Genomic DNA, 27,360 nt, shown 5'->3' with positions numbered 1-27,360 from the left:
CTATAGTATGCCAATTGTGTCTGTGAGCTCTTTATTTTAACCCTTTTTATTTGAGATTTTATCTTCTCTATTGTTTGGGTGGTTTGCCTTTTTGCTGTCTTCTATTTCCACATTTCTTTGGTGTAGTTTTCCCTTTTTGTTTGGGGTTTTATACTTGTCAAAGAAAATGATTCAATACCATATTGACAAACTAAGGATCCAGCTCCAAGAGGTTAGAAAGATGGAAATTGAGGCAAGATGGGAAAATGGGGCAACCTTTAAACTGAGCTAGAAGAAAATTGACACAATAGTAGTTGAGGGTTCACAGTCTTACAACCCTCAAGCAAATCTACAAAACCAACAATTTTAGTATGCACATAACATAAGAGCAGGATTTACGATACCATACCTTCATAAGTAATTATAACCGTTGGAGTTGTTGATTTCAAGCACCCCATCGCCATAGCGCTTCAGGACGATGGACACGATACGACGCCGAGACCAGAACGGAGAACCCGCTTCTCTTAGACCGGGCCACTCAGTTGGAGGTCCTCAGCTCCGAGAGGGGTCAACATTGATAGGGGATAAAGAGGCGACCAAAAGAAGAAGATCAAGAACGCTGCCTAATCACCGTAACTTCAGGGTGATGGGAGCGCGACAGTGAAAGTCGCAGTAGCGATTGGGAAGAGATTGTAAAATCTCTATGATGCGACACTGTTTCATGCCTTGCCAGCTTCTTCAATTGGGATCGTTGGATGAATCTGATGGTTGAGATGAGTGTTGGAGAGGCTGCAAAGGGATTCCTGCTGGAGAGGACCAAAATCTGTTTGGATACATAAAAAGAAAGAATATAAAAGGAAAGAATGTAAACGAAAAATGAGATTATTCATGTATAGAGAACAATGAAGACGATCCAAGCCCAAAACCCTAGTAGAAGTATAGTCTTGTAATAGTTTAGCCGCCAAATGTATAAATAGTCAAAAAGTCCTTTCTCAAGTTACAAACTTTCTCTTTTATAGGGGTACAAGAAACCCTAATCTAACCCTAGTGGACTTATTGGGCCTTATATTTTCTCGGCCTAGAAGTCCATACAGGAATAGCCCCCACCCTAGGCGGTTATAGGAGTAGCCCCCACTCTAGGCGGTTACTTTCTAAGCCTAAACACCTAATTGATAGACTTTCCCCTCCATTATTTCCCTTGCCATTGGCGCACCCCTTCTCAGATCTGTGCAACTCCCTGCCGTTTGGGCTCTGCTGCTTGCGCTCTATATTTGGCTATCATTTGCGCTCTAACTTTCACGCTCGACCAACTCCATCATTTCTCTATTCGAATCTACCCTTTCTCCTTTGGTCTTTTCTTTGTGTCACTGTGAGTTGTTGTTTTTGTGTGTGTCTTATGGCTTGGGCAAGATTTTTGGGTGTTTGTGTCGTTAGATCTTAGTGTGCGTCTTCCACGTTGATGCTTGAATGGCTGACATTATCTTTGAGCAATGAGCATTGGTTTTAATTTCAAGTATTTCTTGCTCTGTTATTAAATTCATTGTCATTTTATAGCTATGTTTTGGTTGTCATCACGAGTGAAGGAGTTTGTGGTTGTTGCTGAAGCTAGGGTCACTGGAAAGGGGTGGCTATGACCATGCTTGTTGAGAAATCGTAAGGAATGGACGGTGATGAGGTGTTTGGGATGAGGTCCTTCTATAATTTCTCAAAGACTTATGCCAAACTAAAAATATTTTTTTAATTAATGAGTTTGACTGGGTCATCTTGTGAGTTGTGATCATAGGTCATAATGGGGTTATGCAACGTTATAAATAAAAAAACTTTGGTAGAGGGCCCCGCTCTTTAGAGGTGTTGTGTCCCTCTTTTTGATTATGTTGCCTCTATCTTGTCTTTTGTTAAGGATTTTTTAGTTTTTATGGTGATATATACTATATATAATCATTTTGCTTAAAAAAAAAAGAAAAACTAAAATCTTATTTAATAAAGAAATACAATCTAATCCTAATTAATACATAAATAATGATAAAAATAGAAATATTTTAAATTAATCGTACAAATTAAATTTTCCTACTACATAAATAAAATAAGAAAAGTTAAAACAAATCAAATTAGCATCCATATCCCAGAAAAATGGCTATAGCACATGATCAAACGATAAGCAAATGATATTAGTGCTCTTTATAACATAAATTGTACACATTTTTTGTGACAACTCTTAAAGGCATAAATTCCATGTTTATAGGAACTCCATCATGATAAGGAGAACATGTAATTAAAGGAAATGAATTACAATTAGTGAAAAGCAATAAGGGTTTGTTTCAGAGAGCTTGTTTGAGAACACTTAAGGATTACATGCTAAGTGCTCATTGGCATAAACACTTAGTTCCTCTATACCACACACCCTAAACATATATATAAAGGGAGTATCATATGAGAAAACATTTTTTATATGAGAAAGATAGGAATGATTCACAGCCTTTAGATTAAAACAGACGGACTGGATTAAAACATTCATTTAAAGACCTCACGTGCTCTCAATTCCTAATTCTACTGCTTTCTGAAACAGTCCACGGTTTCTGGAAAATTCGTTCTCTAATTCGTTGCACCGTACGGCGTACCCCTTTGCAATTCGTTCTCCATAACATTGAATCACTGTTCTTGTGTGTCCACACTACCGCTGCAATCACGCTCCATTGTTCGTCGACGGAGTTGCCCCGCACGCCCTCTGCAATCCTTGTTTCTGTGCGTCGTCGTTGCCTCTGCAATCCTTGTTTTTGTGCGTCGACGCTGCCTCTGCAATAGTTTTTGTGCGTCGTCGCTGCCGCTGCAAACCCAACCCCGTTCTTGTGTGCTAATTGAGCAAAGTTCAAGTTTTTATCTCAGCAAATTGACAATGACAATAAACAGGGAAACCCAACTGGATCTGGCCATGAAAATGAAAACCCAGAAATGTATAAATAGAGGAAAACTTTCTAAATGAAATTCCCTACCAAGTACCAACGCATGATGAATGCAAGGCACCGAGCCACATTCAAAGTTGATTCAAAACCATTCCAATCCTCCCCAATCCCACGTTGCTGTTTCCTTGCTCAAAACCATTTTCTTTGCTATTTCCTAATCCTAGAATGCAAGGCACCAAGCTATAATTCAAATCAAAACCACAACTACTGAACACCATACAAAGCTCACCCCAAGAATTTCAACAGAACAGCAAACAGAAGGTGATTTTGGTGAAAGAGGCTTGCAAGTTGCAAGCGGTGATTTGCTAAAAGATTGTGGCGGTGGCTAGAGATTAGATACAGTGAGAGTAATAGGAATGTAGAGCACGTGAGGTCTTTCAATGAATGTTTTAATCCAGACCGTCTATTTTAATCTAAAGGATGTGAATCATTCCTATCTTTCTCATATAAAAAATGTTTTCTCATATGATACTCCCCTATATATATCAAGCTTTGAATAGGAATGCTCAAATATTCTTGGAGTTGTTTGTACCCTACATAATTTGTACAATTTAAATCATATTCTATTAGCCTGGAATAGTTTTGATGGAATTCTAATAAGTTTTGAAATTTTATATTTTATGAGCATAATGAGTTTGATATGGCGCTTGTGAGATGTAATGTTAGGACTGTAGATGAATTTAGGGGTTAGGAAAATATGCCGTGTTAAATAGAGAAAATTGGAAAAAGTAAATTAATCGGTTGGATAGGGAAGGGAGGTTGTTCTTCCCTGTGGGCTAGTGGTTAGTTCTCTTGGGGCTTAGCCCCTCCATGTAACCAAATCAATTAACAATAGATGAAGAATATATATACACATAATGAGGATCAAAGTTGAATAAATAACTCACTGTGGAAATTAATTCTGATTTCATGCTATGGGAGTTAATACCATTTGCTTTGGTCTGGTCGTTGTGGCTAGACAGAAATAATCTGCTTTTCCAAAATACCACTTTCAATTCGGAAGTGATTCGGGATCTTCATCTCATGAGAATCCTTTGGTGGATCCAAGCGTGGTGGCCTTCATGTCCTTTCTCCTCCTATGATTTTGCACAACACTTTGAAAAACTAGGGCTTCCTATAAAGCCTGACTCAATTGAGCGGAATATTGAGTGGCAGCCACCGGAGGGCTCTATGCTTAAATTTAACGTCGATGACTCTTCTCAAGGAAACCCTGGTCCGAGTGGCATAGGAGGGGCGATAAGGAGCAACATGAGAACAATTATTAGAGCCTTTTCGAAAGTTGTTGGGTGTCATTGGGCATTCGAAGCTGAGGTTTTTGCAATTTTACATGCTCTAATTTTCTGCAAAAACTTCTCTATATCTCATATTGCGATCGAGAGTGACTCCTCACTCGCTGTGGGATGGGTAAATCAGAGAGTGCATCGTCCATGGAAATTGATAAATGAGCTTCATCAAATTGATACAATTATTAGAGAGGTGGATTGTTTGTGTGTGTCACATATTTACAGGGAAGCCAACTCTGTCGCGAATGAATACGCCAAAGAGTGTTGCAATCGTGTTGTGCCGTTGTGTGAGCTGCACCACCATCCTGAAGAGCTTTTGTGATTATGCCTACAAAGCTGTTCTGGAAACCTTATCTGATGTGAATTGATCTGTTACTTGGGCTGCTGTGCTTTCGTTTTCTCTTGTTCTAGTCCTAGTAGCTATAATGTTTAGTCTTTAGTCTTTTGCTGAGCATTTATCTGTATTTTTGTTGTTGTTTCTGTATTGATCGATGGTTTGTATATATATAATTTCTCTTGCAAAAAAAAATACATAATCCATAAGGAAAAAATACTATTTCATTACTACCCTAACAATATTTCACAAGAATTCGGAACCTTTATTTTCCAAAATTACACTTAAAAGTAATTAAACTACTAAAATATCACATTTTCAACCTTTTCTCGTTCGCTTCCTCTCATGGAGGATTCTCGATCTCTATTGTTCTTCTTCTGGTTCGCTCTCTTTCGTTCTTCCGGTTAGCATTCTCGATCTCTCTCGTTCACATGTGGTTCGCTCTCTCTCTCTCTCTCTCTCTCTCTCTCTCTCTCTCTCTCTCTCTCTCTCTCTCTCGTTCACCTACTGTGGTCCACGATCTCTCTCGTTCTTCTCGATCATGTTCACGTTCTCGATCTGGTTCAAAGTGAGTTCTCGATCTTGTTTGCATTTCTCTCTCACTATTCTCGCTCTTAACTGGTTTGCTTTCACTCTTGATTTTGATTTTTGTTAATTAGGTTTTCATATATTTTTCTTTTTCCTTTGTTCAATTATTGCACAGTTTCGTGATTGTTAAGTTTTCATTTTAAACCTCTTAGGGTAGTGAGTGGCAGAGGCAAAGAAAGAGGTATATGAACCTAGTAATATGATTTTCCTTGTGATGAATTCATTATTACAACACCTATGCTCAATCAATTTTTTCTCCACAGTTTCTTTTCTCGTTTTGTGTTGAGCTCAATTCTAGAGCCTCTTAGTTGAACCGCTCTTTGATTTTCCTAAATTTTGGATTCTATTAGATCAACTTGGTTGTTTGCTTTGAAACTGTATCACTCATGCTTCAATTTACGTTTTTACTTTGATTTTTTTTTTGCATGCTCTGCAGTTGAACATGGTTATGATTTGAAGTCATCTAATCCTTAATCTGAACAATTTGTAAACGGTGGCGATCTTTGATGATTACTTTCTTCCTTTAAATTTTGATTTTAAGGAAAAGAAATAAAAAATAAAAAATTAGCTTAGATACAGCTTACCAAATAAAGAAAAGTAATATTGCTGCAATTCAAAGTGAATGTGATACTGTTGAATTTACTGTATCTTTTGTAACTTTCTTACTTTTTCCTCCACAAGAGTTCATCAGATTCCGGAAAAGAAGAGTAGGGTGGAAGGAAAACTGAAACCATATCTCATGTACTAATCGAATTAACCAAAATTGTGTCGTTTATAAGATCTGAGAAACTTGAATTTCAAGATTAGTGATTGTTCTTTGTTTTATTCCTTTTTCCGGTACAATTACGAAGGTGCTTTTTGTGGGGAGGGGGGTAGGGTAACTCACTTGGTGAGTTAAGGGAAATGAAGGGATGGCAGGGTGAAGGATCAGGGTTCAAATCTTGGTGAATGAACTAATTTACTAATAATTAAGAACTAACATCTGCCTATAAAAAAAGCGAAGGTGCTTTTTATCCTTTTAATTTTTTTTAACTATGGGAAGCTTCCTACATGGCGACAGATTGTAGTTATTGCCGGATACAAGCTTCTTTGAATCTTTACTATTTTTTTAATTGTTTTATTATTGATAACAGAATCTCATTTTGATTCTTCCATTCTCAGAAATAGAATTGTATTAAGAATGGTTGATAGCATGTTTTTTTTTTCCTCTGCTCTTATAATAATGCCCTGCTATCAGCCTCTTGTAGGAACAGTTGATAGCCTGTTTGTTTTTGCTGTTGGTGATGTTGTCATGCCCTGCTCTTATTTTTCGAACTTGTGGATGAAAATTATATATATGCTAAGTTGTATGCTATTTGAACTTTTGTTTACATTTCAGACTTCTAGATGAAAATTATATATGCGAAGTTGTATGCTATTTGAAAATTATATATACTAAGTGGTATGCTGTTTGAACTTTTGTTTATAGTTTAAATGATGAACTATATGATTCACATTTTAATGAATGAGAATTATTCAAACAATTATGCTAAGTTGTATGCAGATCTCTTGACATGAAAATCCGATGTAGAGGAACTAAATGTGGTCGAGTGAAGGGTTGCACTTATTCACCAAAACCTGTTTTAGGTATACTTATATTGCAATTTAAGTTTTATGTTAAGTTAAATTTATAATATATGTGTTTGGACTTAATATAATGCTTGGACTTTGCACACTGAAAATTATATTAGGAAATGACATGGTCGAGAAAAAGTTTGCAGTGATCCACGACAACCTTCCCAATCGTGTAGGAGTCCAACACCACCACAACCTCTTTGTTTTCCCCAGGTATATACATCTATTTTTTATTGGAAAGAGTTTTTTATTTGTCTAATTTGATATTAAAATGAGGTTTTTGGGATTATATCTGAATTTACTGACAAACATTATGCTCAAATAGATGTAGCAAAAATCTGGACAGATCAAGCATTGTTGAAGAAACTTGTCAAATTTGGTAAATATGCTGAGTTTTGGTCTCAAAGCCAAAATCTGAACAATTGTGTGAAGGATGTAAAGAACGAGGGGAAGTAGAAAGGGGCGGTTAAAGGGCTTGAGGCCTTAAAAAATAAGTTGTAATTTTTAGATTTTATTTTCTGAAGAGGATGATTAGTGCTATGGCATTGATGGTGATGAAGATGAAGCAGAAGTCAAAGAGGTGTAATTCACTAGGCAACAAGCAGCTACCAACATTTTAAAGGCTAAACATAAGTTTTTGGTAGCTAAACACGTTTTCCTATGAATGTTGTGCAAGTTTGCTATAATTTGTTTGGAGGCTAAACTTCAAAATTCTTGTAGTGGAAATATACAAACACACATACTATGAACAAGTAGTGGGGAAAAATAGTACAAATATTATCAAGAAAATCAAAATTTTGTAAAGCTTAGCATATATAATTTTCATCCACAAGTCTGAAATGTAAACAAAATTTCAATTAGCATACAACTTCGCATATATTATTTTCATCCACAAGTCTGAAAAATAAGAGTAGGGCATGACAACATCACCAACGGAAAAAACAAACATGTTATCAACCGGTTCTTACAAGAGGCTGATAGCAGGGAAAAAAACAGGCTATCAACCATTCTTAATACAATTCTACTTCTGAGAATGCAACAATCAAAATGAGATTCTATTATCAATATTAAAATAATTAAAAAATAGTAGAAATTCAAAGTAGCTTGTATCCAACAACAACTAAAATATGTCGCCATGTCAGGAAGCTTCCCATAATTAAACAAAATAAAAAAGAACAAAAAGCACCTTCGTAATGGTACCTAAAAAAGGGATTAAACATAGAGAAATCACTAATCTTGAAATTCAAGTTTCTCAGTTCTTATAAACAACACAATTTGGGTTAATTCAATTAGTACCTGAGATATTGTTTAGTTTTCCTTCCACCCTACTCTTCTCTTCTAAAATCTGATGAACTTCTGTGGAGGAAAACATAAGAAATTTATAGAAGATACAGTAAATTTAACAATATGTCAAATAGTATCACATTCATTTTGAATTGCAGCAACAATACTTTTCTTTATTTGGCCAGCTATAACTAAGATAATTTTGTAGTTTTAATTTCTTTTCCTTAAAATCCAAAGTTAAAGTGAAGACAATAATCATCAAAGATCGCCACCGTTTACAAATTGTTCAGATTAAGGATCAGATGGCTTCAAATCATAACCATGTTCAACTGCAGAGCATGCAAAAAACAATTTCAAAGTAAAAACATAAATTGAAGCAAGAGTAATACAGTTTCAAAGCTTACAACCAAGTTGATCTAATAGAATCCAAAATTTAGGAAAACCAAAGAGCGGTTCAACTAAGAGGCTCTAGAATTGAGCTCAACACGAAATGAGAAAAGAAATTGTGAAGACAAAATTGATTGCACATAGGTGTTGTAATAATGAATTCATCACAAGGAAAATCATATTACTAGGTTCATATTCCTCTTTCTTTGCCTCTGCCACTCACTACCCTAAGAGGTTTAAGATGAAAACCTAACAATCACGAAACTGTGCAATAATTGAACAAAGGAAAAGAAAAAGAGATGAAAACCTAATTAACAAAAATAAATATTAAGAGTGAAAGCAAACCAGTTAAGATCGAGAATAGTGAGAGAGAATTGCAAACAAGATCGAGAACTCACCTTGAACCAGATCGAGAATGTGAACATGATCGAGAAGAACGAGAGAGATCGCAGACCACAGTAGGTGAACGAGAGAGAGAGAGAGCGAACCACAGGTGAACGAGAGAGATCGAGAATGCTAACCAGAAGAACGAAATAGAGCGAACCAGAAGAAGAGCAATAGAGATCGAGAATCCTCCATGAGAGGAAGCGAACGAGAAAGAGACATTGTGCGTGTCACGAACGAAAAAGGTTGAAAATGTGATATTTTAGTAGTTTAATTACTTTTTGTAATTTTGGAAAATAAGATAAAATAAAGGTTGTGTAACTAGGATTTTACTGGGTGAAAATATTCTAGTTATATTTAGAGGCTAAAGTTCCAAATTCTTGTTGTGTACTCCCACTACTCAAGATCCATCTATCTGACAGTGGGTTTTCTCTACCGTAACGAGTAACATAACATAACGAGTTTATCATTAGTTTACCAAAAGTGATGTGACCTACATCAAACATGCTAAGATCTCACTGAAACACAAATTGTTATTTTCAAATTATACCAACAGATGATACAGATTACAAGTATTATTTTTCTTAATCAACTTGCATATGAACCATTTCTAGTATACACCACTAGTTCTCAACAACAACTTCACTTAAAGGAAAGCTTGAATTACTATCGAGGAAGAAATTCACTTATAGGCATTTCATTCATAGAGAATGGTTTAGAACTGTTGGTAGACTGATTCGAACTTGATTCATGTGCAACTTCTTCTAGATCCATGACATTGTGTAAGAAAAATGCAGGTTCTTTTGGAGTTGGTAACGCAATTAAAAGACTATTAAGATATGAAACAATTGATGTCATCGTAGGTCTATCATCAGGGTTTTGTTGCACACATAATAAAGCAATTTGAATGCACTTATTGACTTCATTTTCTGAATAATTTTCCACAATATTTGAATCTAATATGGGTAATGATGTCTGGAACTTCCATTGTCTCCAAACCTGCAACAATTTGTCAAATTGAGTAAGTTTTTTTACAACCGTTTGCATTTGAATCAATTCAAACGTACTTTGGATATATGGCATATATGGACAATGCAATAAGTAAAAAGTTATACTCACATAACTAAGAAGGCCTTCAACAAATCGATGTGACTCATAAGAACTCAGATTCTTTTTCCCTGTAATAATCTCTAGAACCATGACTCCAAAACTAAAAACATCTGATTTCTCTGAATATTGCCCAAACATTGCATATTCTGGAGACATATAACCACTATAAAATAAAATTTCAAATAATAGCAATTTAGTTGAACCTTACCTTTAAAAAAATCAAAAGGAAATGATAAGGATGAATATTCAAAACTTACAGCGTTCCAACAATTCTACTTGTATCTCCCTGGTCTTGATTTATCTCAATAATTCTAGCTAAACCAAAATCTGAAATTTTTGGAATCATATTTTCATCTAGGAGAACATTGCTAGGTTTCAGATCACGATGTATAACTTTGAGTCGAGAATGTTCATGTAAATAAAGAATTCCCCGAGCAATTCCTCCTATAATATTGTAACGTTCCAACCAACTTAATGACTTTTGTCGTTGGGAATCTGAATGAAACATATTTTACAATAAATTAGTTAAATCAAATCAAGTGCATAAAAAAGTATATAGGCATAATGCATGAAAATGTTGAGTATTTTAAAGAGTTTAAGGTAAAAAAAGGCCTAACCAAATAAAAAATAATCAAGGCTCTTGTTTGGCACATATTCGTAAATAAGTACTTTCTCTTGTTCTTCTAAACAAAAACCGATCAAGGTCACAAGATTTCTATGTTGAAGCTTGGCTATTAATGAAACTTCATTCTTGAATTCACTTGCACCTTGCCTAGAGCCTCTTGAAAGTCTTTTTATTGCTACTTGTCGCCCATCAAGGATTCCCTAAAAATACATAACACTATTTATATGACTCACTAGAACATAAAAAATAAATGCTATATAATTTTCTTACCTTGTAAACTTCTCCAAATCCTCCTCTTCCAATCCTATTGTCATACGAAAAGTTCTTTGTTGCTATTTGAATTGCAGCCAAATTGAATTGCAATGACCCAAAAGTGCCACTTTCATGACCAACTAGATGAAATATGATTGAAATGTTAAATCATGTATTTAGACTTCTTAAAACTTCGTAAGTATATATTAACTTTTTATTTACATGATACATACAGTTCTCCCTAAGAATGGTTTTGCAACTCCTTCTTGTTGTTCTCTTTTGTAGATAGTAGCCAAAAGAGAAAAGTATCATTGAGATAAATGTGGGTACACCAATAAATATCATTCGCAACTGGACTTTTCTCTTTTCTGCACAAAACAATAAACATGTAACATCCCTTTTTGCAATATTAGTAGTCAACACACATCTATTTGTAAATAAGTTTTAGTGGTTAAAAACAAAAGCATATTGTTTCTTGAACATTTTCTATCAATAAAATGCGTGAATGTACTTTAATATTGAAATAAATGGTTTTCAAAAACATCCCAACTCTTGATCACTCATAATATGTTGACAATATCGTGAGAGATGAGTGATGACGGGAGACCATTAACGATATGTTTGGTGGACATGATAAAAAGACAAGATATGATAGCAGTAATCCTATCCTGCTGTAATATGTTGTTTGTTGCGCCAGCAAGATATGATAACACTATTATGTCCCTTATAATATCCTGTCTATCGTGTGTAAAAATTATCCTGCGGGAAATTAGGATAGAAATTATCATGACAAGATAAGATATCAGTTTATGAATATTATGAATTTTTTATATCAAATGAAAATTTAATACATTTTTCATTGTTTCTATCATATTCTATCAATATTCAGTCCACTCAAACTCAGAATAAGATAAGAGACTATCCTGCTCTTATCATATCATGTCCTTATCCAATCATTTATCATATCCTACTCTTATCTTATCCTGACCACCAAACGAGCCCTAATAAGTTATATGAACTTCTTTTAACTTATACTCCCTCCGGTCTTTTTTATAAGAAGAGTAAAATACACTTACCTCCCTCAAGGTTTGCTAGAAAAACACTCCACCCCATTCTTATTCAAAATATACACTCCACCCCACTCATTTTATCATGTTAACTCCATCCAAAAGATGCTAACGGAATATTCCATTCAAATCAAAATTATTTAATGTAAACTTATTTTTCCATTTCTTTTTTTTTCTGGTTATTTTTTATTTTATTTTTTTCAAATAAAAATTGTTTAACGTCAGTTCTATTTAAAAAAAAAAAACGTTAGTTTCAACAAAAAAGAATATAACATCACAATTACTAGTAATACCCAGTTTATAAAGGATTTTTATAAATAGTGAATTATATAAAAATATTTCGAAATTAATTTCATACTAATTAAAATTTCACCAAATAAATACTAATTAAATTTCTTTTTCCTAGATTTATAAAAAAATGTTGCTTATGAATTCTTTGAGAAATGTACGGATATTATTTAATAAAATTCTCTTATCATATATCAATAACATCCCTCATTTTCAATTACTAAAAGTAATATATACTTTAACATTTAACATGTTATAACCAACGCGATCATATTATCCAAATTAATTAATTAATTAAAATAATAATATAACTTTATATTCTTTTATGGAGTGGAAGTTTAACGTACTTTTACCAGAAGTTTTAATTTAAAACTATTTCATACATATTTATTCTTGAATTATTTTATAAAATGGTTACTTTATATACCAGCTCCAACAGTATGTAAGCATTGAGAATATTTGTTTGGTCAAATATTAGAAAGTGACGTTTTTTTCCGAAAAAAAAATAACCAGAAAAAAAAGGAAAAATAAGTTTACATTAAATAATTTTGATTTGAATGGAATATTTCGTTAGCATCTTTTTGAATGAGGTTAACTTGATAAAATGAGTGGGGTGGAGTGTATATTTTGAATAAGAATGGGGTGAAGTGTTTTTCTAGCAAACCTTGAGGGGGGTAAGTGTATTTTACTCTTATAAGAAACATTTTGAAATTTTTTTTTGGTCCTTTTTATACGAAACACTCTTATAATCAGAAATTTGCAGAGCAAATTGAATTGAAGAAGAAGAATCGTATTGAACAAGATTGAAAGTATATGGATTTACAATGTACAGCACTTATTTATACTAGCTATAATAGAGTACACCATAACTATTATGTTACTCTACTACACCCTATTCTATTTTCAAATCAGTTAGCCATAACTGCCTCTTGCTGAGTTGGCTTGCTTAGCTGTCAAATTTGTTATAACAGAATTGCTGAACTGTCCACAACTTGTATCAACCCTGCTAGGAATCACTTCAGAGTTTGTAACTTGTGTGAGCTTGTTTTCTTCATTGCTTGGTACCATAGAACTTTCCTGATGTTCATTCAATAGCCTCCCACAAGCTGAACCATGGTAGATATCTAACATGTTGAGCTTGCTTAATAGGAAAGAGAAAGGTCCTACTGAAAGAGCCTTTGTGAAGAAATCTGCCACTTGAAATTTTGAAGAAATAGGCAATAACCTCATTAAACCAGCTTCTGATTTCTCCCTTACTATGTGGCAATCAATCTCTAAATGCTTAGTTCTTTCATGAAAAACAGGATTAGCAGCTATATGAAGGGCACTTTGGTTATCACAGTAAATGACTGAAGGTTTTACAGGTTCAATCTGAAGATCCTTTAGCAGATAAGTAAGCCATTGTAGCTCACAAGTGGCTGAAGCTAGGGCTCTATACTCTGCTTCTGAGGATGACTTAGATACTGTCTGTTGTTTCTTTGATCTCCAACAAATTAATGACTTTCCAATGAAGAAACAAGAACCAGTCACTGATCTTCTAGTGTCTACACAACCTCCCCAATCTGCATCACTAAACCCCAACAATTGTACTGCAGAGCTCCTTGGAAAAAATAACCCTTTTCCTGGACTCCCTTTCAAATACTTTAGAATTCTATGAGCTGCAGCATAATGAGTCACAGTTGGATTGGAGAGGAACTGACTTAGCTGCTGAACTGCAAAGGTTATATCAGGCCTGGTTGTAGTAAGATAAAGTAGTCTTCCTATGAGTCTTCTGTATGAAGAGATATCCTCATAGGGTTGCCCCCCATCTTGAGATAATCTGGAAGATGGATCAAGAGGAGTACTCACTGGTTTGCTGCCCAAGACTCCAGAATCATGAATCAAATCAAGACAATATTTCCTTTGACACAAAGAAATACCTTTGGCAGAATGAGCAACTTCTAAACCCAGAAAATACTTTAAGACTCCTAAATCCTTGATCTTAAAAGCATTATCCAAGGCTGTTTTGATCCGTGTAAACTCATCCAAAGAATTTCCAGCTAAGATAATGTCATCCACATAGATAAGCAAGACAGTAAAACTCTGGCCTTGAGTTTTAGTGAACAAAGAATGATCAGAATGTGCTTGCTTATAACCACAAGTAACTAACAAACTAATGAGCTTGGCATACCATTGCCTACTAGCTTGCTTAAGTCCATATAAAGACTTATGAAGCTTGCAGACTTTTCCAGAATCAACACAAGAAACCCCTTCTGGTACCTTCATATACACATCCTCATATAGATCTCCATGAAGGAAAGCATTATTGACATCTAGTTGATGCAAATGCCAATTGTTCACAGATGCAAGGGCTAAGACCATTCTGACAGTAGTAAGTTTAGCTACTGGTGAGAATGTGTCAAAATAATCTATCCCTTCAATCTGATTATAGCCTTTAGCTACTAAGCGAGCTTTGTACCTCTCTACTGTACCACCTGCCTTCCTTTTGATTTTATAAACCCACTTATTACCAATAGGTACAACATTAGGAGGTAGTGACACTAGACTCCATGTTCCATTAGCCTCTAAAGCAGAGATCTCTAAATTCATTACATCTACCCAACATTTGTGTTTGGAAGCCTCAGCATAAGTGTGTGGTTCAGAATCAAGAGACAGGGACATGACATATGCATGATGTGGAATAGACAAATTAGAGTAGGACATATAGTTAGAGATAGGATATTTAATACCTGAAGATGTTTGGCTAGCTTTACAAGAAGAGGAGGCTGTATGAAAAACATAGTTTCTGAGATGTGATGGTTGATGTCTAGGTCTTGTAGATCTCCTTGTCTGATCAGAAACAGAAGTTGCTGATGGAGATTCTGGACTTGGAAGAGGCACCTGAACTGATGTAGCATCTGCTGAGGGAATTGAAACTGACAAGTCATCCAGAGAATTAGAGGAAGTTGCAGGAGAAGAAGTCTCTGACATAGGATCAATACTAGTGCCCTGAGTATCCTCATTCTCAGGTGTGAAAACAGACCATGGCATTGCTTCTGACTGATGATAAGGCAAAATATGATCATAGAAAATGACATTTCTTGAGACACTCAAGGCTCTACTCATCATATCCAGCACTACATAACCCTTTGTTCCAGTTCTATATCCTAGAAAAACACATTTTCGAGCTCTAGGATCTAGCTTGAGCCTAGCATTATGTAGAGTGGATACATAACACAAAGATCCAAAAACCTTGAGGTCTGTCAAATCTGGTGGCTGCTTGTATAAAAGTTCAAAGGGTGATTTATTATGCAGAACTACAGTTGGTACTCTATTGATTAAAAACACTGCATGTTGCATTGCATAATTCCAGTATTGTTTTGGCAATTTGGACTGAAATAATAATGCTCTCCCTATGTTTAAAATGTCCTGATGTTTTCTCTCCACTCTCCCATTTTGCTGAGGACATTCTACACATGAGGTTTCATGAACAATGCCACTTGAAGCATAAAAATTATGAAGTGTAAACTCAGGCCCATTGTCTGTTCTAATAGTTTTAACATTAGCACCAAACTGAGTCTTAGCATACATCACAAAGTCCTGAACCTTAGAAGATACTTCTGACTTATGTTTCAGCATGATTATCCATAGATATCTAGTATTATCATCAACAACAGTTAAAAAATACTTATGACCATGTACTGTTGTCATGGAAAAAGGACCCCAGATATCAAATTGAAGTAAGTCAAAAGGTTTGACAGCTTTATTTATGCTCAAAGAGTAAGGTAATCTCTTTTGTCTAGCCATATGGCATACATCACAAACTAAAGCAGTGGCTAATGCCTTATTTACATGAATATAAGGATGAGACTTAGTCATAGCTAGTAGTTTATCTTTGGACAAATGTCCTAATCTAAAATGCCATAGGACTGAACTAGGTATTACTATAGAAGTAGCTGTAGTAGTAGCCGTATTAACCCTTGACTCTGCCTGTGCTTTCTGCTCCTCTGGCTGACCCTCTAGACCATCAACCATCAAGTAGTATAAGCCTCCCTCTTGCTTAGCCAAACCAATCATCTTCTGGGAATTGAGGTCTTGTATCAAAGAGTGTGAGTAATAGGATTGAACAACACAAGATAAGTGTTTACACAGTTTAGAAGTAGAGACAATGTTAAAGCTAAATTGTGGTACAAAAAGAACATTTCTTATGGATAACAATGGAGAGAAAACCACAGTACCAGCCAAATGAGCATTGACAATAGTACCATTAGGTAACTGGACATGAATAGGACTTATCTTGTAATATGTGTGAAATAAATCCAATGAAGAGCACACATGATCAGTGGCTCCTGAATCTAATATCCAGGAGCTACAAGCTTGTGCAGAAGTAGTATAAGAAGATAGAATTATGGTTCTACCTTTCCCTGTAACATGAGAGGTATCATGAGACTTATGCTGTCGGACCAATACGTCGCGGTAACCAGTGAACGTAGATGATAACGAGACTCAGAATGGGAGATCGAATTGATGCATTGGAGGCACAGATGGGGAACGTGACCACCACGTTGCAAGAACTTGCTATACAGCTGCAACAACAGAGCTTGGTTTTAACCGAACTCAGCAAGCAGATAAGCCAGAAGGGAGCGACTCAGGAAGGTGAGACCTCTGTTGTTGAATCATCGCAGAGCGAGTCTCGTCTTGCTGGTAAGAAGGTAAAACTTCCGGTGTTTGAAGGTGAGGACCCCGTGGCGTGGATTACGCGCGCAGAAATCTATTTTGACGTGCAAAACACTCCTGATGAGATGCGAGTGAAGCTGTCTCGATTGAGCATGGAAGGTTCCACAATCCACTTGTTCAATTTGTTGCTGGAAACAGAGGATGACCTTCCCTGGGAGAAATTGAAGAAGCCTTGATGATAGCGAGGATGTGGGCCTTGATGTGAACAATAAGAAGCCCAAGGTTTGGAGAGTTTACAAGAGGAAGCGTGGGAAGGTTCTACAAGAGACTGAGCTGGCAGATATTTGAGGAAGAGAATATTAAGTTAGTTATGATATAAGGGGGAGAGAGTAGAGTGAGGAATCATCATCATTGATCTTTATTTTTCTGTTATAGAGAGAGAACTGGACTCACTAGTGAGAGGGAAGCCGTAGTGCTTTTGGGGTTGATAATAGCCTTTATCAACACTTTTTCTATTCTCTGTTATCTCTGCAATTCCTTTTCTGCTAATACAATTGCATGGGAGGCCTATACTCAACCACAAAAGCTAGCTCAAGAGTTGAGGTTTGCACAACCCTTATAAACACTTGATTGGCCTTATCTCTAGCCAATGTGGGACTTCTAACACACCCCCTCACTGTGTTGGTATTCTTTGACGATATTCTAATTTACAGCAAAACTGAAACTGAGCATTTGGGGCATTTGAAGATAGTGTTATCAGTTCTGGAACAACATTGCTTTGTGGCTAACAAGGCAAAATGCAAGTTTGGCTGTCGTCAGATTGATTATCTTGGCCATATCATATCTGGGGAAGGTGTGGCAGTAGACCCTGGCAAAATCCAATGTGTTTTGGAGTGGCCCGAGCCTAAGACTGTTAAAGGAGTTCGTGGTTTCTTGGGGCTTACAGGGTATTATAGAAAGTTTGTGAAGGATTATGGGAAGATTGCTAAACCTCTTACGGAATTGACCAAGAAAACTCCTCCACTTTCACCTCCCTCTTCAGGGGACACTCATCCCAGTGGTTTTTCAGTTCAGCAGCAGCCTAGTCACTCACCTAGTCATGGATCATCTTCTGGATCAGCACAGCCAGGTCATAATAATTCTGCAACTTCTTCTTCTACTGGTGCAATTGCTCAGCCCATTGGGAATGTTCATCCCATGCAAACAAGGGCAAAATCTGGTATTGTCATGCCCAGATTATTTCCCACACTTCTCCTAACCCAAGCAGAACCTACAAACTCTACTCAAGCATTAAAGGATCCTAAGTGGAAGGCTGCTATGCAAGCTGAATATGATGCCTTGATGGCCAATGGAACCTGGACTTTGGTTCCACTCCCTAAGGATCGAAAGCCTATTGGCTGCAAATGGGTATTTAGGGTTAAAGAGAATGCTGATGGGACAATTAATAGATACAAAGCAAGGTTGGTGGCCAAAGGATATCACCAAGTGAAAGGGTTTGACTACTCAGAAACTTTTTCTCCAGTGGTAAAGCCAATTACTATTCGCATAATCCTCAGCTTGGCTATCACTAAGAAGTGGCACATTCATCAACTTGATGTGAATAATGCTTTTCTTAATGGGGCACTTCAAGAGGAGGTCTACATGACACAACCCTCTGGTTTTCTTTGTAAAGACAAGTCTTTTGTGTGCAGACTGCACAAGGCTCTCTATGGCCTCAAACAAGCCCCAAGAGCTTGGTTTGAAAGGTTAAGGGCAGCTCTAGTTAAGTATGGTTTCACTCCTAGCAAATGTGATCCTTCCTTGTTCACTTTCTACACCAAAGGTTGTGTTATCTACATTCTTGTTTATGTAGATGACATTATTATTACTGGGAATTCACTGCCATTAGTTCAACAAGTGGTGAAGAATCTTGATTCAGAATTTTCTTTGAAGCAGTTGGGGCAGCTAGACTATTTCCTAGGTGTTCAAGTTCATCATTTGAAGGAGTGAAAAAATCAGTAACTGTGGATGAACCTTGTCTCAAATTGTAAATCTCACTTTGCAATTCTGAAATTCTAATCAAATCTACTTGTGAAAACCGTTCCTTCAACTCATTCCAGACATCAATGACATTTTCAATGTAAACTAAATTCTGTGCAATAGAAGATGTAACAGAATTCATAATCCAAGTGTGAACTAGATTATTGCACCTGTCCCAAGCATAGTAGAGAGGTTGATCCGCATCTGGAACTGGAATGCTTCCATCGACGAACCGAAACTTGTTCTTGGAGCTCAATGCTCTTCGCATCGAACGCATCCATGTCTGGTAATTTGAACTTGTCAGTTTTGGTGTGACAGAAACCGTAGAAGGTCCATCTCCTGGATGAACGAAGTATGGGCTCAAAGGATCAAGTGAAGGATCAATAACTCCATTGTTGACACCTGAAGATTCAGCGTGTGCGTTGTTTGCCTTCCTCGCCATGAAAAAACGAACCAGTAGATTGAACCAGAAATTGACTCAGAGAGAAGTCAATCACGAACAGGAAGAAACAGTACCTCAACAGAATTAAGAATTTGGAAGCAAGAAATTGAGAAATTTCACCAATCGATCAACACGAACACAAATCAACACATCACCGATCAGAATCATACGACCACGATCTTCATGCTTTCCATTGAAACCCTAAGCGAGAAAGAATGATGCAGCGGAAGATAGCAGAGCCCCTGTGTAGGAGCTCTGATACCATCAGAAATTTGCAGAGCAAATTGAATTGAAGAAGAAGAATCGTATTGAACAAGATTGAAAGTATATGGATTTACAATGTACAGCACTTATTTATACTAGCTATAATAGAGTACACCATAACTATTATGTTACTCTACTACACCCTATTCTATTTCCAAATCAGTTAGCCATAACTGCCTCTTGCTGAGTTGGCTTGCTTAGCTGTCAAATTTGTTATAACAGAATTGCTGAACTGTCCACAACTTGTATCAACCCTGCTAGGAATCACTTCAGAGTTTGTAACTTGTGTGAGCTTGTTTTCTTCATTGCTTGGTACCATAGAACTTTCCTGATGTTCATTCAATATATAAAATTAAGTCAAATAATTCACATTCCAATGCAAAGAGACATATTCCTCATGCAAAAATTTGGAGGGAAATTGCAAGCACTCAATAAATATTGTCAACATTTATGATCATTAGCATGATTGTTCTTGTGAAAAGAAAAATACATCATTGAAATTAAACATAATAGTTTATTTTATAAAATATATTAGTTTCTTTAGTTTGTGTGATTTTATCAAAGTTTTTCTTATAAAAATGACCGAAGGGAGTATTGTTTTGCAAACAACTAATTTACCCTTTTAAGTCAATTAAATTTTTAATTAAGCACAAAAGTTGTAGAATTTGTGTTATTTGAAATTTAATTTAGTTCGTCAACAGTTAAAAGCAACATCAAGAGAAATTTAATTTCTATAAGTAATGATTTTTCCGACAGAAAAAAAAAAAAAAAACTAGTACCTGCAGTTGGCGGCGGTGCTTCATCACCACCATCTCTATAAAACTGAAACAGTTCAAACCTCAAATTGCAGCTAGGATACACCACTCTCCCCCCTACACTCCCCAACCGCGACCACGGTATCGCGGTTCCCATCACATCCGCCAAACACCGCGTGCAATCATCGCTCGACAAATCCTGCGTACACTGTCCAAGAGTATACAGCATCTGCAAATCATTCAACCTCATCACCTTCGTTGCATACCTCTCATCACTGTCCTCAGTCTCAAACAGCAGCTGAGCCAGCGTGTTCGACAATGCAAACGTGAAAAAATTCTGCACCACGTTAGTTTCGCTGTTACTGTAGTTATAGTTTCCACCATGGTCAGTGATATTCAGCTCGGAAAATACTGGACTCTTGTCCACTTCCGAGAAGAAAAGCCGGTTCGATGCCGGTTCGAGTATCGAACCGTGCAGTGGCTGTACCAAATTATGGCCTCCGGGGAGGACCGGCATTCGGAGGCTATTCGGGATGTGGCTTGTTGGACGCAATGTGAGCATAGGCGGGAGGGGAGGTCGCCGCGGCACATGAAGAGGCCGTATACCATGTATGAGACGTTGGCTTTGTGGAACTTGTTGCCGGCGGTGGCGTTGGCGGACAAGTAGGAGAGGAGGGTGGTGAGATAGGTTTGGAAAGGGGTGTTGGTGGTGAAGGTTTGGTTGTTAGAGCAATTTTGGGAGAGGTAGATAGGGTCATCTGTGAGGTTTGAATCTGCACGCAAGGTGTTTGATGCAGGGATGTAGAGAGGTGAAGGGGCGATAATGGAGCGGTAGAAAGGGTAGAGTTCGTAGCGAATGTTGCAGCTTGGGTATAGAATTCTTCCTCCTAGTTTTCCTTCACAGCATAGTGGGATTTCAGTTATTGCTCTACTGAGACATGTTTTGCAATCATGGGGTGATAAATCTGGTGTGCATTGAGCTAGAATGTAAAGGGTTTGTGATTCTGAGATGGTGACTTCCTTTGTTGCAAACTTCTTGTCATCAATTGGGTGGTTGGCTGCTTCATTTGCTGTTTGGTTCATGGCTGTGGACAGTAGAGGATTGAAGGTTTCTGGGTTTGAGATGTTGGCGAGGTTTGTGAAGTGAGAAGAAGGCTCAGTGGCCATGGTGGAGAAGAAAGGGTGGTTGGAGTATCGAACCATGCATTCTTCATACCAAATGAAAGCTTCTTGGGATAAGGGGCATTCAAATGATAGAAGCTGGGTTGCATTGAGCTGGGTTGCATTGACAGCACATTGTTGACAGAGGTGAGAGCCGACATCGCCGCGGCACATGAACATGCCATAGATTGAGTTTGAGGGGTTGTTTCCAGTGATTGTGGTGTTGTAGAATTGTGTATTGCTTGTAGCATTGGATGATAGGTAAGAAAAGAGGGTTGTGAGGTCAAATTTAAAGGAGGTATTTGCAATGGTTCTGTTGCCGGAACAGACTTGGTGTAGATAAAAAGGGTTGTACTGTGCCTCAGTGACTGAAAAACAAAGGAAGCTAGCAAGGATGAAGAGGTAGAGAGTGTTAAACGATGCCATGGATGGGTTATTGGGTCTGTCAAAGTTTGTGAGCACTACTATGGAATGAAACATGGATAAATGTGAGTTTTGTAGTACATGGTTTAAATATAAAATTCTTCAGTGGCAGAGAGATTCATGCATACAAGCAAGTCAACGGTAAGTCAACACAAAATGGTTGATAAAATCATAATGGGTGGAAAAGCTTAGCTTAGTGCACAGACTCAAGAAAGGATTGTCGGGTGTTAGCCAAAAGTTTCCTCAAAATATGTTCATTAAGTTTGGTGCTTACTTGGGAGGGCACCCTCCTCTGATGTTCTCTAGTTTTTTTTTGATACATCGGAAAATTAACAAAGACAAAGAAAACTAACTAAAGAATGGACAACGAGTCCTTCAAGAGAAGGTACTCAACATCCGGGTCAGGAGACTCAATGACCCAAGCCCCAGAAGATCTTGCTGCTGCACCTCTCCTGGCAAGGTAGTCTGCTACAATATTGCTCTCTCGATGCACACAATTGATCCTGACGTTCCACTCTCGTGCTAGAAGCTGACGAATAGAACCAAGCACAAGAAACTCTGCATGTCTTTGAGAAGCTGCTTCATCTGTTATTATGGAGGCCAGCTCTGCACAATCAACATCACAGATCACTCGCCTAAACCCCTTCTCCCAGGCTAACTGGAGAACATCTCGCATCGCCACGGCTTCTGCTCTGAACGCACTATCTCCAGCCTCCCCGGAGTAGCAGCCCACCACCCAACGGCCAAGGTGATCCCTGATAATTCCACCGCCACCAATCCGCTGATTACTATCACAGAAACTCCCATCAGAATTGCACTTCACCATGTTGGTTGGAGGAGGAGACCATGCGTTACACAGCAAAAGATCAACCTCCTGATGTTCTCTAGTTGAAATGCATATATGTAGACAAGTTTTATTCGTACTCCATTTTAAGGGAAAATCAAACTTTCACATCCCAAATCAAACTCCACCGAGAGATTTATAGGGAGTAAATAGAGAAATAAGTTATATGAGATGTAATGAGATAGAAAATGCAAAAAAGAAGAAGAAAAATGAATGAAAATAAGATAGGAGAAGTGTGAATGAATCATTAATCCGTTTTAACTTTTAAGTGTGAGTGGTGTGAAGAGAAGAGACAGATAGGAAGAAAAGAGGAGAAAATAAAAATGTAATAAATGATATAATTGAAAAAGAATATTATTTTGAGCATATATCTAATAAATGTGAGTTTATTCAATAAGATCGTAACTGCTTTTCCATGGACTTTAATCTGCATATGAAGAAGAATATTGGAGAAAGAACCGAAAAGAATATCAGTAATGTGTAGAGCAATCTGAATTATGTTTAAAGAAATAGAAGATTTCATCATAGTTAAAGCGGAAATGATTTGTGGACATACGATTTTAGTCCACCACCATTCGACATAACTTTGTGGTTGTTTTATCACTAGCATTAATGTTTGTTGCGCTTAAAAACCTTCACTAAAGTGTATAAGAGTGGAGTGGTTAAAGTGGAAATGATATATATGTAGACGTACGATTCCAATCGATCACTTTCCGAGTTCCAACACACAACTTTGCGGCAGTCTTTCACAGCCGCTAATATTGCATCCCTTAAAAACCACAATTAAAGTGTATGATTATTGGATTTTTTGTGAAAATGGTATTTTTATATATAGGATTAAACTTAGGTGTCGTGTCATAGATCATGTTATTATTGTTTGCCAATGAAAAAATGACACGCAAGTTATACTTTTCCCAGTCACTAACTCCACTAACTCCATTAACATTTTTCGATTTCTCACATTGTGTTTTGTAAAAAAAACAATCCTCTGACTTTCTCTTCTCCCCTCTACCAACCCCACCTCGTTCCAAACTAACATTTTGTTTGATAGAATAGAGAGAGGTAGAGAAGAGAGAAGATGAGTAGAGAAAAAAATGTGAGAAATATAGTAGATTTGATAGGTTATTTGGTATGTTATAAAGAGAAGAAAAAAAATGAGGTGGAGGAGAGGAAAAAAAAAAAACAATTTCTAGCGGTATACACACTATTTTCTAGGGGTTTACGAAAGCCAGTATATGCATAAGCAGGAAAGGACAAAGCAAGCTCGCTCCGTCCCCCATTTCTCTTTCTTCTGGGGAGATCCAAAAAAGATGGTTGGGACAACCAACAAACTTCCCTCTCTCCTCCACGAAACAAGGTTACTTCTCTTCAATTTTTTCTAACTCTCTTCACAAGCCAACCTCTACTAAACAAAGCATAAAACTAGTCATCTACACCCCATTATCACTTTGTCAACGTGGCAAGTTCTGTCACCCCTCATGCTTTCTCTCCATTCCTGCTCGAAAGACATGGAGGCTCGAATAACGTAGTCAAATGCTTTGTCTCGGGGCATCTCCAAAAGAAGCAGACCCAGATCCGAGTTTTCTAGTGAGGACTCGTCAAAGATCACCCGGTTTGCTTTATGTTTTTTAAATCATCACAAAATGAAAAATAGAAAAAAAGTACTTTCTACTCTATGTCTGTCACAAACTGCTCTAGAAAAGCGGGCTCTAGAAAAGCGGGTGTTTGAAGTGGTAGCGGCCTAGCGTTTCGTAGTTGGCTAATCTTTTTCCATATATTAATATAACCACTATACATATTTTTCTTTTAAGGTGAAAATTTAATTTTAATTAGTGCTTTCGGATATTAAGGCTATGTTTGGCATGTCATTTCAGCTAGCTTATAGCTTATTTGACTAGCTTAAAAGCTTTTTAAAAATGTTTGGTGAATGAACTTATTTCAGGAGGTTAAAGCTTTTTAATAAGTATCTTAAAGCTTATTGAATTTATTCTCTTTTTTATCCTTCATTTTAATAAAATTCTATCATTATCCTTTTTATATTTATAAAAACACTATACTCTAATTACTTTTATTTTGAAATAATTACTATTCATTTGCTAATATAAAATTTTAAACAATATTTTGTTAATTTAGAAAAATATAAGTTTAATTTATTTTATTAAATTAAATAAAATAAAAAAACGAAAATAAATTAAAAGTGAATATTATAGTTTTTAGACGATAAATAATTTGAACTATAAAATGTTTAAAGTGGTAATTATTTTTATATCATATATGTTTTAAAGTGTAAATAAAGTAATGTTAAATGGAAAAAGAATTATATAAGTGTGACTTTTTATGTCATTTTACTTTGCTCAACAGTTAGTTTTACTATACACTTTTTTTCAATGAGGTTGTTTTTCAGTTATCAACTTTATTTACACTGCGTAATTTAACATTACTTTATTTTCACATTAATACTTATATGATATTAATATTAAAATTATTATAAATATTTTATTTCACTCAAATTATTTATCATCTTAAAAATATAATATTAGTTTTTACTTATTTAATTTTCTATATTTTTATTAAATTAAATAGAATAAAACAAATAATTAGTAATTTGTAATATAAAATTATTTATTTTATTCTAAAGTAGTAATTATTTATGTGTGGGAACAGTGTACATATGAGACAAGTGTGATAACCGATAAATAAATAACATTTTTTTTGGTACATAGGAAAATGAGTAGGTAAATAGGTTTAGTAAAAAACATATAAGGCTAAAGGTGAAATTTTGATAAAATAATAAGGATAAAAATGAGAATATATTTAATAAGCTATAAGCTTTAAGCTTTAAGCTACCTGAGATAGCTTATGGTTCCGTTTGGATACCAGCTTATTAGAGCTTATTGGAGCTTATCAACTAAAAAAAAGCATCACATGAGCTTCAATAAGTGCTTTTTTGTTTGCATCCAAACAGGCTCTATAGCTTAAAGCTTTAAGCTACTGAAATAAGCTCTTTCACCAAACATTTTTATAGTGCTTTTAAGCTAGTCAAATAAGCTTTAAGCTAGTTAAATAAGCTATAAGCTAGCTGAAGTGACATGCCAAACATAGGCGATGTCTTTTAATTTTTGTCCAATATATAGTTTATGATTGTTCAAGATTGTGTTATTTTAGTTTCCTTTCGTTCTTATCTTCTGTCATGATGATAAAACTAAGCATCAAGTGTAAAAACATAGCTGAGTGCGCAAATTAAATAAAGGATTGTCGGTCAAAAGTCGCCAGAAAATGGCTTGGGTGCTGCTGGGGTGGGCAGCCTCCCGGTACAAAAAGAAAATGTGACATTAGTTCTCTAATTGAATTGCAAATATGTCATATTTTCTAAGCTTTAACGGGACATCATTGTTTTAAGACCCAAAGCTAGCTTCGTGCATGTTTGCAAAACACTATTAAAGTCTTGTACTATTCTTATAATCACGTGAAAGTGAAGCACCAACTATTTGCTGCTTTTAGGAGACTATCGTCTCTTGAGGATAAGACAAAAGAGCACTTATCCAAGTTTCACTACTGGGAAAATACTAGATAAGTTTTAATGATATTTTGGTCAGTATCTAAAGCTCTAAGTGTAATATATGATACTATTTGAATAAAAACCAATTAATTACCAAATGCATTCTTCAATTAATGAAGAACATTTATCTATGTTATAAACTACTCTCTCCGTTCCTATATATCTGTACAGGAATAGAAAGTTCACATAAATTAAGGAAAACAATTAATTGTGTTTGATTTTCATAAAAGTATTATTTGTTTTTTTATTTCACCATTTAAAATGTATTTTATCTTTCTTCATTTATTGTTTCTGTAAGGGGATTTCTTGGAAAAACATCAATTAATGCTCTCTTGAAACTCTAAGTGGACAGATATATAGGAACACAATTTTTTCTCCAAAGTAGACACTTAATAAGGAACAGGGGTAGTACTTCCTAAGTCATGGTATATGTTATTTGGGAGGCTAGAAACACTCTTATGTTCGTGAATCAGGAGTTGTCTCTTGGCCACGTTCTTGCTCGAGTGGCATCCCTTGAAGCATTGCCACGTCCAGCGGTTGCACAACGCTCTCCAGGGACAGATTTAGTGGCTTGGTCGAGACCATCGGCAGGATGGGTTAAAATCAATTTTGATGCTTCAGTACGACGAGCCATGGTGGGGTTTGGTATGTTGGCAAGGGATGAGGAGGGAGAGCTTTTAGCAATAGCAACCTTAGCTCTGGTGTTGATGCAATCTGCAGGTTTAGCAGAGGTTCTTTGCCTGAGGTGGGTGATGAGACTTGCTCTTGATTTGAGGTTTTTCTCTGTTTATTTTGAAACAGATTCGTTGCAGCTTTATCAGTGGTAGAGACGTTGAAGGAGAGACTCTTCCTATCTTGATTTGATTATTGCATACTGTCGTCTTTTAGCTTTATCTTTTACAACATTGATATTTTATTTGTTCGTAGGTTCGGCAACAGTGCCATTGACTTTTTAGCCCGAGAGGCCTCCTCCTTTTTGGTTTGGATAGATGAGGGACTGCTTGGTCTTGATCATTTTGTTCACCCCAATGCTTTGGCATCTATGTCTGCTTGTTTTTATGAAATTTTGTTTTTTTCAAAAA

At 36.2% G+C, this 27,360-nt stretch overlaps 1 pseudogene; it reads right to left on the bottom strand.

The window, feature by feature from the left end:
• Positions 1-9,479: 9,479 nt before the first annotated feature.
• LOC130738397 (cysteine-rich receptor-like protein kinase 25) lies at positions 9,480-22,114 on the bottom strand (annotated as a pseudogene).
• Positions 22,115-27,360: the final 5,246 nt, after the last annotated feature.

This window comes from Lotus japonicus, chromosome 2, assembly GCF_012489685.1.
Source record: "Lotus japonicus ecotype B-129 chromosome 2, LjGifu_v1.2".
Lineage (NCBI taxonomy): Eukaryota > Viridiplantae > Streptophyta > Magnoliopsida > Fabales > Fabaceae > Lotus > Lotus japonicus.
Note: the sequence above shows the minus strand (reverse complement) of the source record. Positions and strands in the feature narration are given on the sequence as shown.